A 17,216-nucleotide genomic window follows, 5' to 3' on the forward strand; every position below is an offset into this window, starting at 1 on the left:
GTGCCCACTACATAACCGCTGGCATCACACATCAACGCAAATGGTTGCGTCCAATCCGGCGCAATCAGAATGGGTGCGGTGATGAGCGCATTTTTCAGTGTTTGGAATGCTTCAGTGCACGCATCATCAAAATCATACTCACGGTCAGTTTCAAGGAGCGCACTTAGGGGCCTTGCAATCTAGGAGAAGTTGCAAATAAATCTTCGATAAAACCCCGCATGTCCCAGAAAGCTCTCAAGTGTTTTCACGTTTACTAGTGGTGGTAGCTTGGAAATTACGTCGATTTTCACCTGATCAACTTCCAATCCTGCCTTCGATATTTTGTGAGCTAGCATAATTCCTTCTTCAACCATAAAATGACATTTCTCCCAGTTAAGAACAAGATTAGTTTCCACACATCTCTTCAAGACTTTCTCAAGATTAGATAAACAGGAGTCATAATTATTGCTGAAGACTGAAAAATCATCCATAAATACCTCGACTGACTCCTCCAAGTAATCTGAAAATATCGCCATCATACATCGTTGGAAAGTACCTGGCGCATTGCAGAGTCCAAACGGCATGCGACGGAATGCAAACGTGCCAAATGGGCACGTGAAGGTTGTCTTATCTTGATCCTCTGGTGCAATTGCAATTTGGTTTTACCCTGAGTAACCGTCAAGAAAACAGAAGAATTCATTCCTAGCAAGTCGATCTAACATCTGATGAATAAACGGGAGTGGGAAGTGGTCCTTTTTAGTGGCCAAATTTAACTTGCGATAATCCATACAGATTCTCCACCCTGTAGTTGTCCTTGTGGGAATTGATTCATTCTTATCGTTGGTGATGACTGTCATTCCCCCTTTCTTCGGAACGCACTGCACTAAGCTCACCCAGCTGCTATCTGATATAGGGTAAATGATGCCTGCATCTAGCCACTTCTCTATTTCTTTCTTCACATCCTCCCTCATGGCAGGGTTCAAGCGACGTTGCCTTTCTATCGATCCCGTTCTTTCTTCTTCCAAACGAATCTTGTGCATGCAATACAAGGGACTGATTCCTCGAATGTCTGCCAAGGTCCATCTTAAAGATTTTGTGTTGTTTTTCAGGATCTGAATGAGTGCATCCTTCTTCTCCTTACTCAACGAGGTAAATATAATAACCAGTAGTGTGTTATTACCTCTTAAGTAAGCGTATTTGAGGTGCACAGGCAATGGCTCAACTCTAACACAGGTGGTTCTTCCAAGGATGGCTTAGTGCGTTGCGATGTTCGTTCAGACAACTTGAGTGTTTCAAAATTTGTTTCAACTTGTATTGCGGTGCAATCCTCCTCCCACATTGCGCCGATTCCAAAATCTTCTTTCTTCAACTCTTCTAAGGGTTCGTGCCAAGGTTCTTCCTGTAATTCCTCAACATATTAACAATTCTCCATATCACTCGGGTATTTCAGCGCGTTGAGAACGTTGAACTTCACTTGCTGATCGTCGACCCTGATGGTCAGTTCTCCCTTCTGTACATTGATCAGTGCTCGCCCTGTTGCAAGAAATGGGCGACCCAAGATGATAGGCACCTTTCTATCAGCTTCATAATCTAATATGATGAAGTCAGCAGGGAAGATGAACTTGTCTACTTGCACGAGCACATCCTCTATCTTGCCCTTGGGATGCGTTATTGATCTATCGGCCAACTGTAATGTAATTGTAGTTGGTCTTGCGTTGCCGATATTTAGCTTCTTGAAGATCGATAAGGGCATTAAGTTTATACTCGCCCCTAAATCACACAACGCATTTCTGACCTTCTTCCCTTCTATTGAGCAGGGCAATGTAAAACTCCCAGGATCTTTCATTTTGGTGGGGATGTTGTTTTGAAACAGCGCACTACATTCATATCTTAACGCAACTATTTCATTTTCCCCGATCTTTCTTTTGTTAGCAAGTATATCCTTGAGGAATTTTACATAGCTCGGCATCTGTTCCAGAGCTTCTATTAAGGGAATATTGATGTGTAGTTGTCGGAGGACATCCAGGAACCTCTAAAATTGCTTACTATCATCTTTCTTCTTCAGCCTGGACGGGAAAGGTGGAGGATCCCGCCGTACTTCTTGTTTAGTTAGTTGTTCATTGAGGTCCTGTGCTTGCTGTGTTTTAGTAACTGGAGGTTGCGTTGATTTAGAATTCAAGTCTTGCTAAGATTCGTCTCTCGTTGATGTACTTACTTCTGAACTGGTGATTTTATCATTAATGGTTGGTTGGTCATCGTTGGCTGTTAAATCCACTGGTCTTGTTATTGAATCTGGTACAGGTGGCATAGAGGCTATTGTCTTACACTTCTCAATGTCACTGCTTGACGTTGCTCTTTACCACATGACCCCGATGCTCTCGAATTGCTGGGCAGCGTACCAGTCGTTTCATTCTTAAGTTCAATTGTAAGCTGATCAATCTACTCTTCCAAATCTCTAAGGGAGGAAGCCTGCGATTATCTAATTACCTCGCTCTTCTCGATATAATATTTCAATGACGTCTCTAAAGACGAGGTTCTGCAAGAGGTATCAGATAAGAACGGTTGGTCATAGGGTTGTACACTTTGAAAATTACCTGGGCCGTGGTTCGGATTAATGAAGACCGGAGGGTTGCCTCGATTCCCCTGATAACTGTTCTGTTGAATACTGTGGCTCCCCTAGTCGTGATTCCCATCCCAACTTAAAGTTGGGTGATTCCGCCAACCAGGGTTGTAGGTGTTGCCAAATGGTTCATTGTAGACAGAGTATACGGGTTGTTGATTCCACAAGCAGACTTCTACTGGATGTCCCTCTCCACATTGAACGCAATTCATTGCGGCCATGTGTGTCAACGCATTGGCTTACGCTGATCCTTGAGAGAGATGTCTTTGCTGATTAGCCATAGTCTGAAGGAGTGAGGTCATTGTGGTCATCTGCTTTACCAGGGTGCTCATTGCATCAGTTGGTACAACGGCACCTTCTACTCTTTCTTGCTCCAAACCTCTTTCCTCAAGCCCGGTATCTAACCATTCATCTAATTTCACGAAATGCGATCTAAGATGCTCTTTGCTTCCATATACATTCTGTCTATTAATCCTCCTGCTGTGGAGGCATCGGCAACTGCTTGCGTTGATTGGTCTTGCGCTAGTCGGTTCACTTCTTGATTCCCTGCGGTTGCTTCATTGTTATCTGCCTCTTCTCTGCTTAAGTCGACCCTGATGTGCTCTTGTGCAAAAAGTATACCTGATCTCTGTGTCAGCTTAGAATTTCTGGATCACTCAGTACTCATAAACCATCCGACTGCTCTCCGTGATAAACAGCCAATACAAGGAGATCTGTCCTACAAAAAATCACAAATGTATTCAACACTAACCGTTACCAATCCCCCGCAACGGTGCCATAAACTTGTACATTCATGAATTGATGTTCTAAATAAGCATATGTGGATATGGACAATGATGAATGTGAATCATACAAGCTCATGTTGCCATAAACTTGATGACTTGAAATGATGGAGATGGAGTGTGGATGTTGTGTGATGCTTATTTACACTTTATGCGATACTACTTCTAGTATTAATGAAATGCTTATAGTATGCTATGCATTGTCACAGTTTCCTTGCGCTGAAACCGAGTATAATTCCAACGCAAGTTTCTCAGAGTATCCAAGGTCGAACACAGGGATTGTTGGCGTTAATGCATTACATTTGTGATATATGCGACCGGTTTTTACAATTAATAAAGAGTGTGTGTTTGTACAGGAAAGCAAAGTTGCGGTAAAGTAAAATTGTGCAGATAAACTAAAGTTGAGGTAATAAAATAAAGTGCGATAAAAATAAACCTAAACTAACGTGATGCAAGATACAAGATACATGATATACATGATGATGAGTTCGAAACTGACTGTGAAGTTTATACAAAGGATCGTGGTATGCGATGGCAAGGCTTAATGGATGAATCAGAAGGAGAAAGAATAATTAATACAAACATCACAAGGTTGTTAATTGCGTTAAATATATAACTAAGGTTCTGCTTTCCCTTGTCGTATACCTCTCGGTGATCGGTCGCATTCCCATATCTCTATGGTGAACAGGGATGAACGTGGTGAACACAAGGTTGATTCCATCTCTGGAAGTACTTCTCGCTTTAGTTAACGCATTCTTCCAACCCTCTCTCGACAGGCGGAATAACATCTTCACTTCTACTCTCACAGGTGAAGATGCCATTTAGAATGCTTTGACTAAACATAATTATTTCCTTAACCCAATTAATTTACTTGCTCAATTATTGCTAATTATCCAAGGGATTAAGAAAACATCGTGGAGAAAGTGAAATATGGATGAACGGAAATAGGCAAAGAGATGGAGATGGAAATGATCATAACATTTAATTATAGAATTAAGCGTCTGATACATGGTGTGAATGATAGACTAAGAAGATGAATACAATTGATGATGAAGAGATAGAAACAAATACAGAAGAGTGTCAACGTCTTGACACAAATCTGAACGGTGGATTTTCTTGCCGACGTGTAGAGTGGATGAAGAGAAGAGCTTCCCTCTCAGACTTGCTCGTCCGGTAGAAATGACCTTCGTACAGAGCTTCAACGGTGGGGATCGGAAGGATTCTTGCTCGAAGACTCACCTCTCGGCCTTGTCTATTAATTCTTCCCGGATCTACTCTGATTAGTCGCTCAACCAGTCTCTCTCTCATATCAGTATATACACTTTTCTCTGTATTCAAGCATATCTTTTTAGTGGAATGGCCGGAGCTATTTATAGGCTAATCTTTGACTCTTTGCATTGTGGTCCCCACTTTATTGTTAAGGCAGTTCCTGAAATGGTGGAGTGAATATTCCTTCTGTTACGCAATCAATCCCATCCGAAATGCATAACGATCAGCTGAACACGCATCAGAATCCTTCGCAATTGCGTTGCTCTTTACATCTTCAATCGTTTGCCCACATGCGGTGTTTTTTATTATTACCGTATGCAGTTGAGATTGCGTTGATCGATTAGCTCTTGATCGATTGTCGCATGCACCGTCATTGCATTGATCGTCTATTCATTCCTGAATGATGGGCGAAATGCGACGTAGATGCGTTGTTCGGTTTATCTTGAGCCATGAACGCATGTGGTGACTTGATTTCCTGCAAAACAGACTTGAAATATTCTTTTCTACCATCGCAATGGTGTCAGTGGGTGTATTGACGACAATTTATAATTCTTTCATTTCTTAGCCAATTTCTATACAATTGACGCAACTTTCCTTTCTTTTGGCCGCAATATCTAAATAAAACAATATGAATAACTTGTATTTCTACAAGTTATCAGTTACACTCAGTTACCAAATTCTTTTTAGGGACACGCATTTGAGACTGTGGTGTATATTTTGAACATGGTTCCCTCGAAAAGTGTTTCTGAAACACCTTACGAGCTCTGGAGAGGACGTAGAGGAAATCTATATTACTTCAGGATTTAGGGTTGTCCAACACATGTTTGGTGCAGAATCTTAAAAAGCTGGAACACCGTTCAAAAGTATGCCTATTTGTGGGCTACCCAAAGGAAACAAGAGGTGGTCTCTTTTATGATCCTCAAGAAGATAAAGTGTTTGTATCAACAAATGCAACCTTCCTGGAGGAAGATTATATAAATAACCATCAAACTCGCAGTAAGCTAGTAATAGAAGAAATGTCCAGAGAAACGACAAATGTATCAACAAGAGTTGTTGATCAAGCAGGTCAATCAACAAGAGTTGTTGATGAAACTGATACGTCACATCCTTCTCAAGTGTTGAGAATGTATCGTCATAGTGGGAAGGTTGTGCAACATCCTAACCGGTACATGGGTTTAACTGAAACTTAAGTCATCATACCAGATGATGGTTTAGAGGATCCGTTGTCTTTTAATCAAGCAATGAACGATGTGGACAATGACCAATGGATTAAAGCCATGGACCTTGAAATGGAATCTATGTATTTCAATTCTGTCTGGGATCTTGTAGATCAACCAGAAGGGGTAAAACCCATCGGTTGCATGTGGATCTACAAGAGAAAACGAGACCAAGCTGGTAAGGTACAGACCTACAAAGCTAGACTTGTGGCAAAAGGGTTTACCCAAAGAGAGGGGTTAGATTTTGAAGAAACCTTATCTCCAATTGACATGATAAAATCTATTAGAATACTCTTGTCCATAGCCACATTTTATGAAATATGGCAAATGGATGTCAAGACAGCTTTTCTGAATGGCTATCTTGAAAAGAGTATCTATATGTCTCAACCATAAGAGTTTATATAGTAGGGTCAAGAGCAAAAGGTTTGAAAGCTTAATCGATCCATTTATGGATTAAAACAAGCTTCTAGATCCTGTAATATGAGATTTGACACTGCGATTAAATCTTATGGCTTTGAACAAAATATTGACGAACCCTGTGTCTACAAGAAAATCGTAAAAAAAAACTGTCGCTTTTCTGGTGTTGTATGTTGATGATATTCTACTCATTGGGAATGAGGTAGAATATCTAGCTGACGTTAAGAGATGACTGGCTTCATAATTCCAAATGAAAGATTTGGGAGAAGCACAGTAAGTTCTTAGAATCCAAATAGTTCGGAATCGCAAGAACAGAACATTGGCATTATCTCAAGCATCTTATATAGATAAGATGTTGTCTAGGTATAAAATGAAAAATTCCAAGAAAGGATCTTTACCTTTCAGGCATGGAATTCACTTGTCTAAGGAGCAGAGTCCTAAGATACCTCAAGAAGTTGAGGAGATGAATCGAATTCCATATGCATCTGCAGTTGGGAGTTTGATGTATGCAATGTTATGTACACGTCCCCACATATGCTATGCCATAGGAATTGTCAGCAGATTTCAATCCAATCTTGGTCATGACCATTGGACTGCTGTTAAAAACATTCTCAAGTATCTTCAAAGAACGAAAGATTATATGCTCGTGTATGGTCCTAAGGATCTGATCCTTACAGGATACACTGATTCTGACTTTCAAACCAATATTGATTCGAGGAAGTCAACTTCGGGGTCAGTATTCACTCTTAACAGAGGAGCAGTTGTGTGGAGAAGTATCAAGCAGAGTTGTATTGCGGACTCCACAATAGAAGTTGAGTATGTTGCTGTAAGCGAATCATCAAAAGAAACATAGCTGGTCCATTTACGAAGGCCCTCTCGGCTAAAGTGTTCGAGGGTCACCTAGTAAGACTAGGTCTACGAGTTTTGTATCACTAATGCAAGTGGGAGAATTGATGAGTATTGTGATGCCCAAGTTTATTGTATTTGTACATTTTATTATCTCCATGTAAACTCAATATTGTATATATTTGTATATATTGATCCACTGGAGTTTTAGTCCAAGTGGGAGTATTGTTGGATTTTATGTCCTAAAAACTCGCAGTAAAATGATAAACATTTTCTATTATCAATATACTTGTTATTGATCTCATAAATTGTATGAAAGTCTAAATCCAATAAACTAAGACCCATGACTATTGTATGAGTACTTGAACTTTATGTGGAGACATAAGAGTGGATCGGGTTCGAGTAAATAGTCAAAATGATCTATGGTACATGAATGAGGTTGGGTACCTTATTCTGGTAACACCATTGGATGCGGCCTACTCTATAGTTGTTACGAAGATTGTAAAGTGCTACATACGATGTGATCCTAATTCGTACATGTTATGACATAAGGAGTGGGGGCGTCCTATGTAATGAATTTGCATAAGATCTGGACCAAGAAATAAGTCACTCTTACTTTATAACGTTGTTTACTGTTTAAGACTGACTATTTCACCTAGATGACCTAGGTAACTCGATCTTAATCTTGAGCTAACTATGAACTCCTGTTTATTCGGGATTGCCCTTGGATTTTCATAGTTGAGGTTGGCTCAACAGCGTTGGCTCAATAAGATTCCCATTTCAAGGGGTAAGACCGGATAGATAGCTAGGACATAAGGTGCAAGGAAGGTTCATGCCTACCCGATTTAGGGATAGGAGAAAGGTTGTTCTCTCAAGTACTGAATCTAGGTCTTGCATAAGGGGCCCTACCCCTCACTAGGCTGAGAGAGTTTGGTTTGGTGATTAGATCACAAACCAGTTGTTCATTAGAGGATCAGTACGGACTTGAAGAATTAGACGTAATCTCGGAGGTAAAATAGATATTTGATCTAGCCGTTATTACGAATAACCTGTGAAGGGTCGACTTGCTGATTATGGTTAAATCATGTGGACATAATATATACTACAGTGAGGGAGTGTAACTATGAGCTTTAGTAGATTGACCCATTAGTTAACGAATGGAGATTAATTTGGTCTTATGAGTTTAGCCAATTAATCTCGGATCGTTGGAGCCCATGATCTGTAAGTCCGCGAGGTCCCCCTACTAGCTCATAACGGACTAGCTCTAAAATAGCATGATAAGTTAATTTGAAATGATCAAATTAGAATTAAGGGAATTAGTAATTATATGAGATATAATTATGTTTAATTTTAGAATTAAACTGAATAGGAGAATTTATATATTTAAATATGATTTAAATATATAAAGATGGATATGTGTTAAAATTAATTAATATTTGATATTAAATTAATTAAGTTTTATTTAATAATTAATTTATGAAATTAATTAATTTTTCATTTTTAAAATCAAATAGATTTTCAAATTTTGATTTTTAGATAAAATTGAAAATTGGAAAACAAAACACACTTAAATGGAAAATGGATTTTTTTCCATTATTCATCTTTGAAGTAGTTGATGCGTTATTTTATTAAGTGGAAATATGGATGATATGCATTGATGGATTGTGTTGTGCACTCAAGTTTTCCTCAGCAGAATTCAAGTGTAAATTCCCCTGGGGTTCCTAATAAGTCCAGGGTTGAACACAGAGACTTGTGAAAATAGTTATGTTGGTAATATTTATGACACTTTGTGGTAACCAAGTAAATAATAAGTTTTGGGTGTGTTGTTGTGTTGATGAAAAAAAAAAGTAAATAAAGGCAGCGGATTTGAGAAAGATAGTTGCGTTGATAGATGCAATGAGTATACCATGAACAGGTTGAGAAGGTCTTTTAGCTAGCGTTACTCGGGAATGCGTCAAACCTTGCGATCATGTTACAACCATGCACAACAAGTCATTTCCCAATGTAAATGTGATGCTCCTAAGTCTAGGACACATGTGTTGAATGCAAAATATCCATAGAGCTTATCCCTAAGTCTCTATTCTTGTCCTATGCGCTGATGCAAAATGCATGAAAGCAAGGTGACCGCATACAATCATACCTTATTACTTAAGATGCATGCGATGCGTTAATAACAAATAGTGCTCATTCCTAAGCACCTATCTCCCATTTATGTGTTCTAATCTGGTTCTTCCAAACCTAGATTCTGACCTAACCTTCCCAAGTCTAGATCCTGTCTTTAGACCACCCTCCCGAGTATCTCTAATAGACGAATGAAGTATACATAAACAAGATAATCGCAAAGATGAAGACTCCTTCATTATGCTAGCTGACTACTTCTCAATCCATTCAACTAATTTAGCTACTCATGCTTAAATAACAGAGAGTGAACAGATATAGAGAAAGACATTCCATTCTTATAACTAAGTTGAGTACAAAATGATAATGGAAATAAAGGTAAAGAGCCCAGTAGCAATTCCTTGCTAACCGAGGCTTTTTACACTGAATCTCTATTCTGATCCACAAATGTTCCTGCTTCCACAGACGTCGGCCCTCTTTCTGTCTTGGAGCTTCCGGTGCTTTCCCAAGCTTGCCGGAACAATCTATCGGCACACCTTCTTCTTCGCGTCCGCCTTAAAATGGAAGAAAACTATGGACAGGGGTGTGAACTTATAAAGTGATGAAGTAATCGACTGTTTAACCCCTTCTCTGAAGAATGCACTTGGTATTTATAGAGTTTCCATGGTGAAAGGCGGCTTCTCTCTCCCGGTTGTACAGATGGGACAACTTTAATTCCTGACTGATGCACCGGATAATTGTCACCGATAAAGCTGAATGTATTTTGTGACGTTATCGGCTGTCAACTTAATTTGGATCTGACCGCCATCAGCTTTCTATCCCATCGATCTTAATTATCCTTTCATCCAGATGCGCCCACCATGTTGCACCGACCAAGTTGTGGTGATTCTTCTTGGGCGAATGTTTGCGAGCACGATCAACACAAAGTCTTGCGGTGAAGTTGCGCTCGACTAATTTATTCCTATGATCGCAATCTCTGCATTGCGTTAACACATATTCTGCACAAAAATATAAAGATCAACTGCTCTAATGCGTTGGACAGGCGACCGCAATATTATAGAATTTATGCTTAATGGACGCAATTTAACATATTTCATCAACGCAATCCAACATTGTTTAAGAACTTAGTACTATGAGAACGTGCATTTCTGCCCGTTATCAGTAGCTCACACATGAAGCAACATCTTGGCCTTGTCTTCTCCAAGCATGAGCTACAACTCTTCTCTTTGCATGTTGATCTGCAATATAATGAAGAGATTGGAGTGAAAATCAGGCATGCAATCTACAGAATTTTGAGAGAAAATTCAGTTTTAAGAATGGTTCTTCAACAAGGTTGTTGCAGTGAGCTTTTCTCCTTCATCCCTTGATTAAAGCTTGTTTTGAGTCCCACAACTCAATCTAGAGCACCAAGAGAATAGTGAGGAAGATCTTGAGGTGTTCTACAACAAGATATGGAGAAGATAGCAGCTGGAGATGGAGCTTTGAAGAAGTTCAACAAGAGGTATGTCTTAAAACCCATTTATCCTACAGAAACATGCTTTATATTATGCCGAAATTAGTGAATTTGAATGCTTAGATGATCCTTGTGCTTCCGCTACTGTTGATACAATCCTACAGGTAACCGTCATGTGGCCAATGAATGTTGGAAGCTCTCGTGGTCGAGACAACGAGTTCCTTGACCTAAGCAGGCAAGTTCGGTCCCCTGCATAGAAAAGTCTTTGCAGTGACTTCACTCCAACTTCTCTAAGGATGTCTTCTACTCTATCTTTACTTTGCTTTCCTAGTTAACTTTAGTTCATTTATTTGATTATTGTCATTTTGGATTTGCGGGTGCTTTTTTTGGATGCGGTGTTACGATCGCTCCTTTTTGGTGCGATGATAATTTCCTCTCGATGTGTTATTTTGAAAGAATAATTCTCTCATTCAATGCATGACTATTTATTCCACATGATTCTAGTTATTGACGCAATCGACACTCTGCTGGCATCTTTCTTTTCTTGTTATCTTTCATGCGTTATTCTTTTGAAATTCCCTTTTGCCTGCTTGCCTTCTTATGCGTTGATAAATTAGCATCCATGATGATACTTACGTAAATTCACTAAATCCACTAACTAAATTTACATAAGTATCACCATGGATGCTAATTTATCAATACAGAAGAATATGCATCCATGAAGAATATGCATTATGAGTTAATCGTGTATGCGTTGACCATGCGTCCTGTCATAAGTTTTCTTGCTCTCCCGCCAAGTATAACGAGATCACAAGTTTCTCGGGATGATCAGAGGTCGGACATGGAGACTTGCAACTAAGTGATGTTTGTAAAGTAGTGCGTTTGAGGCAGGGAATAAAAATAAAAAGAAAGAAGTTGATTAACTATGCGCTACTCCTACTCCTAGCTAAACAGACTAAACAATTGAAGTTTGACTATGAAAATCGGTAGAGATGCGACAACTGTTAACGCGTAATGAGATGCATAGAGAAGTAGGGTTGGGGGAGAAAATTTCACCGAATCATCAAGTTGGTCGCAAGGGTAATCCCAGTTCGCCACACTAACACATCGCACACCTCTCAGTGGTTAGCCTCATGCTTATATCTCTATAACGCATGGTTGCGTTGAGCATAAGATTATTCCTATCTCTAAGAACATTGCTTACTTTGCTTAGCGAGTTCTACTACTTACCCTCTCAGGTAGTTGGTTATAGCTACTCTTCTCATAGACAAGCATTGCGATAGCCTCGCACTAAGCAAACATGATTGCCTCACTATATTCGCGCAATGCACACCTCTCGGTGGTTTGCTACAAACGTCATATCTCTATACCGCATGATTGAGTATGCGATAACCCTTGCAATACACTTAACTCATTGCAATGAAAGTAAAAGATGATAAAGAAGAAGAAGATGATGGAAATGGTGAGGAAGGAACTAAAGAGATGCATTGAATACAAAATGTATTAATGTCTTAAGCCAAAATGTAATACAATGCAGAGTTGAGAAGAGAGGTGGAAGGCTAAATGTAGCAATCTCTTGCTTGCATCAGATGTATGTCAAGGCTGCTGGTGGTAGAATGGATGGGCGGTGTAGTCTCTCTCGAGCTCTATCTCTGGCAAAGCTCTGGCTGTCACTCGGAGAAAGATGTGGAAGCGAAGAACTCTCAAAGACTTTCTGCTCATACCCTCGTCTGTGACCATAGGAGTCTGTCCAAGGCAGAGTCCCGAATGCTTTGAATTTGGGCTCCAAGGCTCTATTTATAAAACTTAGATGCTGACAACTTTGATAATCCCCCTATGAATCACTGCATCACTGGCGCGGTAGGTGAAATGTCATATGATCTTATCTCTTTATTACTTCTAAGGTATACGTTCATGATTGTTTCTTTTGAAGTATCAACGCATTCCACCCACTTTGCGATCAACCTTCTATCACAGCTATCACTCTGTAGTTGCGGCATTTCATGCGATGAACATGTCATCATTAAGATCAACACATGTGATCAACTTGTGCGAAGATTTAGGATCAACACATGCGATCGATTCCTGCAACAACTACAAAAATAGACATTTTGACGTAAAATAACGCATGATAGTGGGTTACCGGGATTTTCATTATTGATCAACGCAAGCTCAAGGATCAGTTGTAGAATGATCTTCGAGTGGCGTTTTGCTCGATTAGGCAAATGTGAGTGAAGGATAAGCTTTCCCCATTTTCTAGGAGGGAAACTTAAGAAGAGTTCAGACAGAAATAGATGGTGAAAACCCCTTTGGAAACTATTAGTCAAGCGTACCATATATATTGAGGAACTCCATATTATTCATTATTAAAGTAAAAGCGACAACGTAACCTTAATGAAAATCGATAAACGGGAATGCTTTTCCTAATAATGAGCAATGCTGGTAACTGTAAATGGTTTCTAACCTCATCAAAATCTGAATATGGCATATCCGACGAGACAACAACACACTTGGATAAGTAACACAATGAACCGTACCTTTATCTCTAGGCGCTATGATGTCTTATTATATGGATCATGTCTTCTTGTTGGGGTTCCAAACCTCACTCTTCTCTAATAGGGGAAAGTACCGACCCACGCCTAGGGATATATAAGTGTTCTTCAGATGAATCATTGTTCGATAGTTATTGTAGCGGGGATAAATAGGCACGAACTTATGTGTAACACCCTAGTTTGTTAGTACAAGTAGCTAAGAGGGTTGGAAAGTACGACTTGTGTCAAACTTGTGGAAGAATACTTGCAGCGCACCTACTGAACAAGGCTCCTTGAAAGTCTTTCGAGGATTACTAGTTCCGGAGGACTCACCATTGTACTTCTAGGGGAGGGTCTAACATAGCGGAAGGCCACGGCTTTTGTGAGTGTTCCGCACAATACGATACTGTATGCCACCAACATAAATAAGGCACACAAGAGACACTAACGTGATCTCGAATTAATGCCAGCCTAGAAGTGATTCGCTAAGTTGGGTAGTGGCCGCCTATTATAGAATCGTCGATAACCTAGATGCCACTATCATATGTGTAAAGATTGATTGTATAGGCATACTCGTTTGCCAAGTCAAGGGACCCTGAAATCCGCTCCTTAGCTATAACGTTCCAGAGTCATGCAGAACAGACACTAACCGTCCGAACATTACTTTACTATTAATTAATTGGACCTTCAAGGAACGAATAGAGTAACAAAACGAAAGATTCAAGTAACCCTCCGAGCTAGGAATATTAATAAAGGTCGTAGCAAGGAGACTTTAATAGACCCGTTAAAGTAAAGCCCGAACTTTCATAATATTCGCTTCAGTAAGATAAAACGACAATCCCAAGCTAGACTAGCTTTCCTGAACAATGTATATTGTAAAATGGTGGTGCTATAACAAATCTAGAGTACCTTAAGTTGCAGTTGCTACATAAAGAAAGTAGGTCACCTTAACTAGCCATACTCACTTATAGAGATTCAGGATCTGAAGCTCAAATTATAGCCATGAAACAAATAGCTACTTCTACTGCAATTGCAATTGGGCGCTTCTTTTAAGCTAACTCACCAAAGAATTCCACCTCGACTCCCCTCTACCAAAGAATCCATGAATTTCGGGCACTTTAAGTAGCAACGGGAATGGGAAAGACAAAAACCCAGCCAACTATGTATGCCTTCGTCTCATCTTCCTTATGGAATGGGACCTTTCTTAGAATTAGTGAGATCGTTAGTCTTGGATAAATCTTCTTAAAATGAGTCAATCAACCCTAGAGGACTCGATGGCTTAACAGTCCAGTGAATAAGTTGATTCAGAAAGATAACCTGGGCTTTAGACACTCGCCCTACTTCTAAATCTCAATAGAAAAGGTTGGGGAATGCTAGATGCGAAAGCAGTTTTAGTCTCGGCTGTTGAGGTGGCATAGCGACAAGTGAGAACAATAATAACAGAAGCAACGAAAGCCAGTAGTATATTGGGTTATTTGTAGTAGTATATTGGGTTATTCGACCGTCCGGGCCAGTAGATCCAGAGCAAATAGGTGTTGACTTAGTTATTTTTGCAGTGGATTCTAATCCTGATGTTGATCCAACATAACTTACAGGTGATGGTCACAACACCAGGAGCTTTCAAAGGAGGTAGACATGTATATCTCGATAGTAGCCAATAATGGTATACCTTTCGGATCGAGGGTCCCCCTGTAAACATCATACAGGCAAAATACCAACAGGGGAGGAGGTCATTCTCACTTAAGCTCAATCTTTTACTCGTTTTAGGGCTAACATGGGATTTGCTCAAGGACTTACATACTAGTTTAGGTAAATATCTAACGCGCTCCCTGATGGGAGAGGTCTTTTTTTGAAGAAAAACTATGCGCTTTTCAAAAATGGTCGAAAGAACAGGTTTCCAAATTCATTAATATTCATATATATATTACCTGTGGTTTCTATGCAAAAAAGACAAAACGAAATTGGATTTCCACTCATAAGAAAGGAAGGTTAGAAACCTTTGACAGGGTTGTCTTTTTGGTTGAAATAGGATGGTGTTCAAAATCCCGAAATGCAGTCTAGACAGCAAGCCCTCCATTTACTAGACTGACTCTCAGGGTCAATCTCCTCCGGAGCATGCTGCACAGCCACTCATTCGTCCTGACAAAATAGTCGAATCTATCTCTCAACGATTGATTCTTTTCTCTACTAATAACCCCTTCCAATCAATCTGCCCGATCAATTTTGTAATATCGGCTAATTTAAAGGGGTTAATCTCGTCTGGAGTTGTCGGAACGAATCGTTTGCTTTATAGAACAAAGATTTATTATGGGGTATTGGTTAGCCCCCTATTTTCAACCATTACAACTAGCGTCTACCAGCTTTGCAATACGAACAGACACAAAAAAGAACGCTGGCAGTGAAAATAAAAAAGAGAAGAGCAAAGATTCCCAACCCAAAGCATGTTATTGACTTAACCACAAATCTGTTGAATGAAGGTAACTTGTTTACTCTCAGTCGCTAGTTAGAAGGAAATTCGTTGACTTCGTTTATGCCCTTATGCAGTAAAGAAAGCAAGTGAGGCGGGCTAAGCTTCCATTCGAAGTAAGGTAAGAGGATTCGAGCACCATCTTCAACTCTTCTTGAGATCTAGTGTTTTTCGAGAAAAGGTCTGATCCATTAATATCATGATTGGGTCAACCAGACCAGATCATTAGTGAAATATCATGATCGGGCTGATCGAGCCAGATCATGAGTGAATAGAAAATCGAAAACGTATATAGCAGTCCCAGCTGAAATACTTGGAATAATCCTACCACTTCCACTAGTAATAGCTTTTTTAGTGCTAGCTGAACGTAAAGTAATGGCTTTTGTGCAACATCGAAAGGGTCCTGATGTAGTGGGATCGTTCGGATTGTTACAACCTCTAGCAGATGGTTTGAAATTGATTCTAAAAGAACCTCTTTCACCAAGTAGTGGAAATTTCTCCCTTTTTAGAATGGCTCTAGTGGCTACATTTATGTTAAGTCTGGTCGCTCGGGCCATTGTACCTTTTGATTATGGTATGGTATTATCAGATTCGAAACATAGGGCTACTTTGTTTGTTTTCCATATCTTTGTTAGGTGTTTATTGAATTATTATAGCGGGTTGGTCTAGTAATTAGGGGGCGGCCGTTTTGTAACCTATGATACTAGGACCAATAGGTCAAAAATGGGTTTGTGTCGAAGGTGTTGAACGATTTACTTGATAACAGGTAGAAATGCACATTATTACGCTGCAGATAAGTAAAACAATGAGGGAATGCGACGGTAAAAATAAACAATATCATGTCCAAAAGTGTTAAACTGAGAAAACTGCAATCGCATGCGCCCATCGCATAAAAGCAGTTAATTTACTTATTTTGTGCAGGACAAATGCGTTGGCACAAGTAAAATTGCGATCCAAGAAATTAGGCGTCCGCGCACATTGAAAGATTGCGATCGCAAAGTCATGGGGTCATGAGCAGTTGCTTAAGAAGGTGGCCGCATAAAGACTGCGCATCAAGATGACAGCTTAATAAATTATGATGGGACGAAAAGCTGATGATGGTCATATCCGAATTTAGTTGACAAGCCGTTAAAGCCATACTGTAGCAAGTACACTCAACTTTCGGTGACCATTAATCGGCGGATCAGAGCATGAGATTTAATGACCGCCCATCATTGCGATCATTGGAGAGAGGCTGCTTCACCTTGAGCTCTATAAATACCGGAGGCCACCATTGTGAAACAGGTTAACAAGTTAGATCATATACAAGTTAAAGAGCCGTTAGTTTATTCATATTCATACTTATACTTAGAATATGAAGACGAGCTAAGAGACGAAGAAGCCAAGAGATCATTCCCGGGCAGATTGAGAGACTGTCGGGAAGCACTACAAAGGAAGAGAGGGCTAACACTTGCGAAAGCAATTCATCTAGACAGAGTTAAAGTGAAAAAGACAGTGTAAAAGGCCACGGGAAGCAA

General features: G+C 39.8%; 1 pseudogene; it reads left to right on the forward strand.

The window, feature by feature from the left end:
• The first annotated feature begins 2,219 nt into the window (after window positions 1-2,219).
• On the forward strand, window positions 2,220-16,375 carry LOC120079249 (annotated as a pseudogene).
• Window positions 16,376-17,216: the final 841 nt, after the last annotated feature.

Source organism: Benincasa hispida, chromosome 1 (assembly GCF_009727055.1).
Source record: "Benincasa hispida cultivar B227 chromosome 1, ASM972705v1, whole genome shotgun sequence".
NCBI classification, from domain to species: domain Eukaryota; kingdom Viridiplantae; phylum Streptophyta; class Magnoliopsida; order Cucurbitales; family Cucurbitaceae; genus Benincasa; species Benincasa hispida.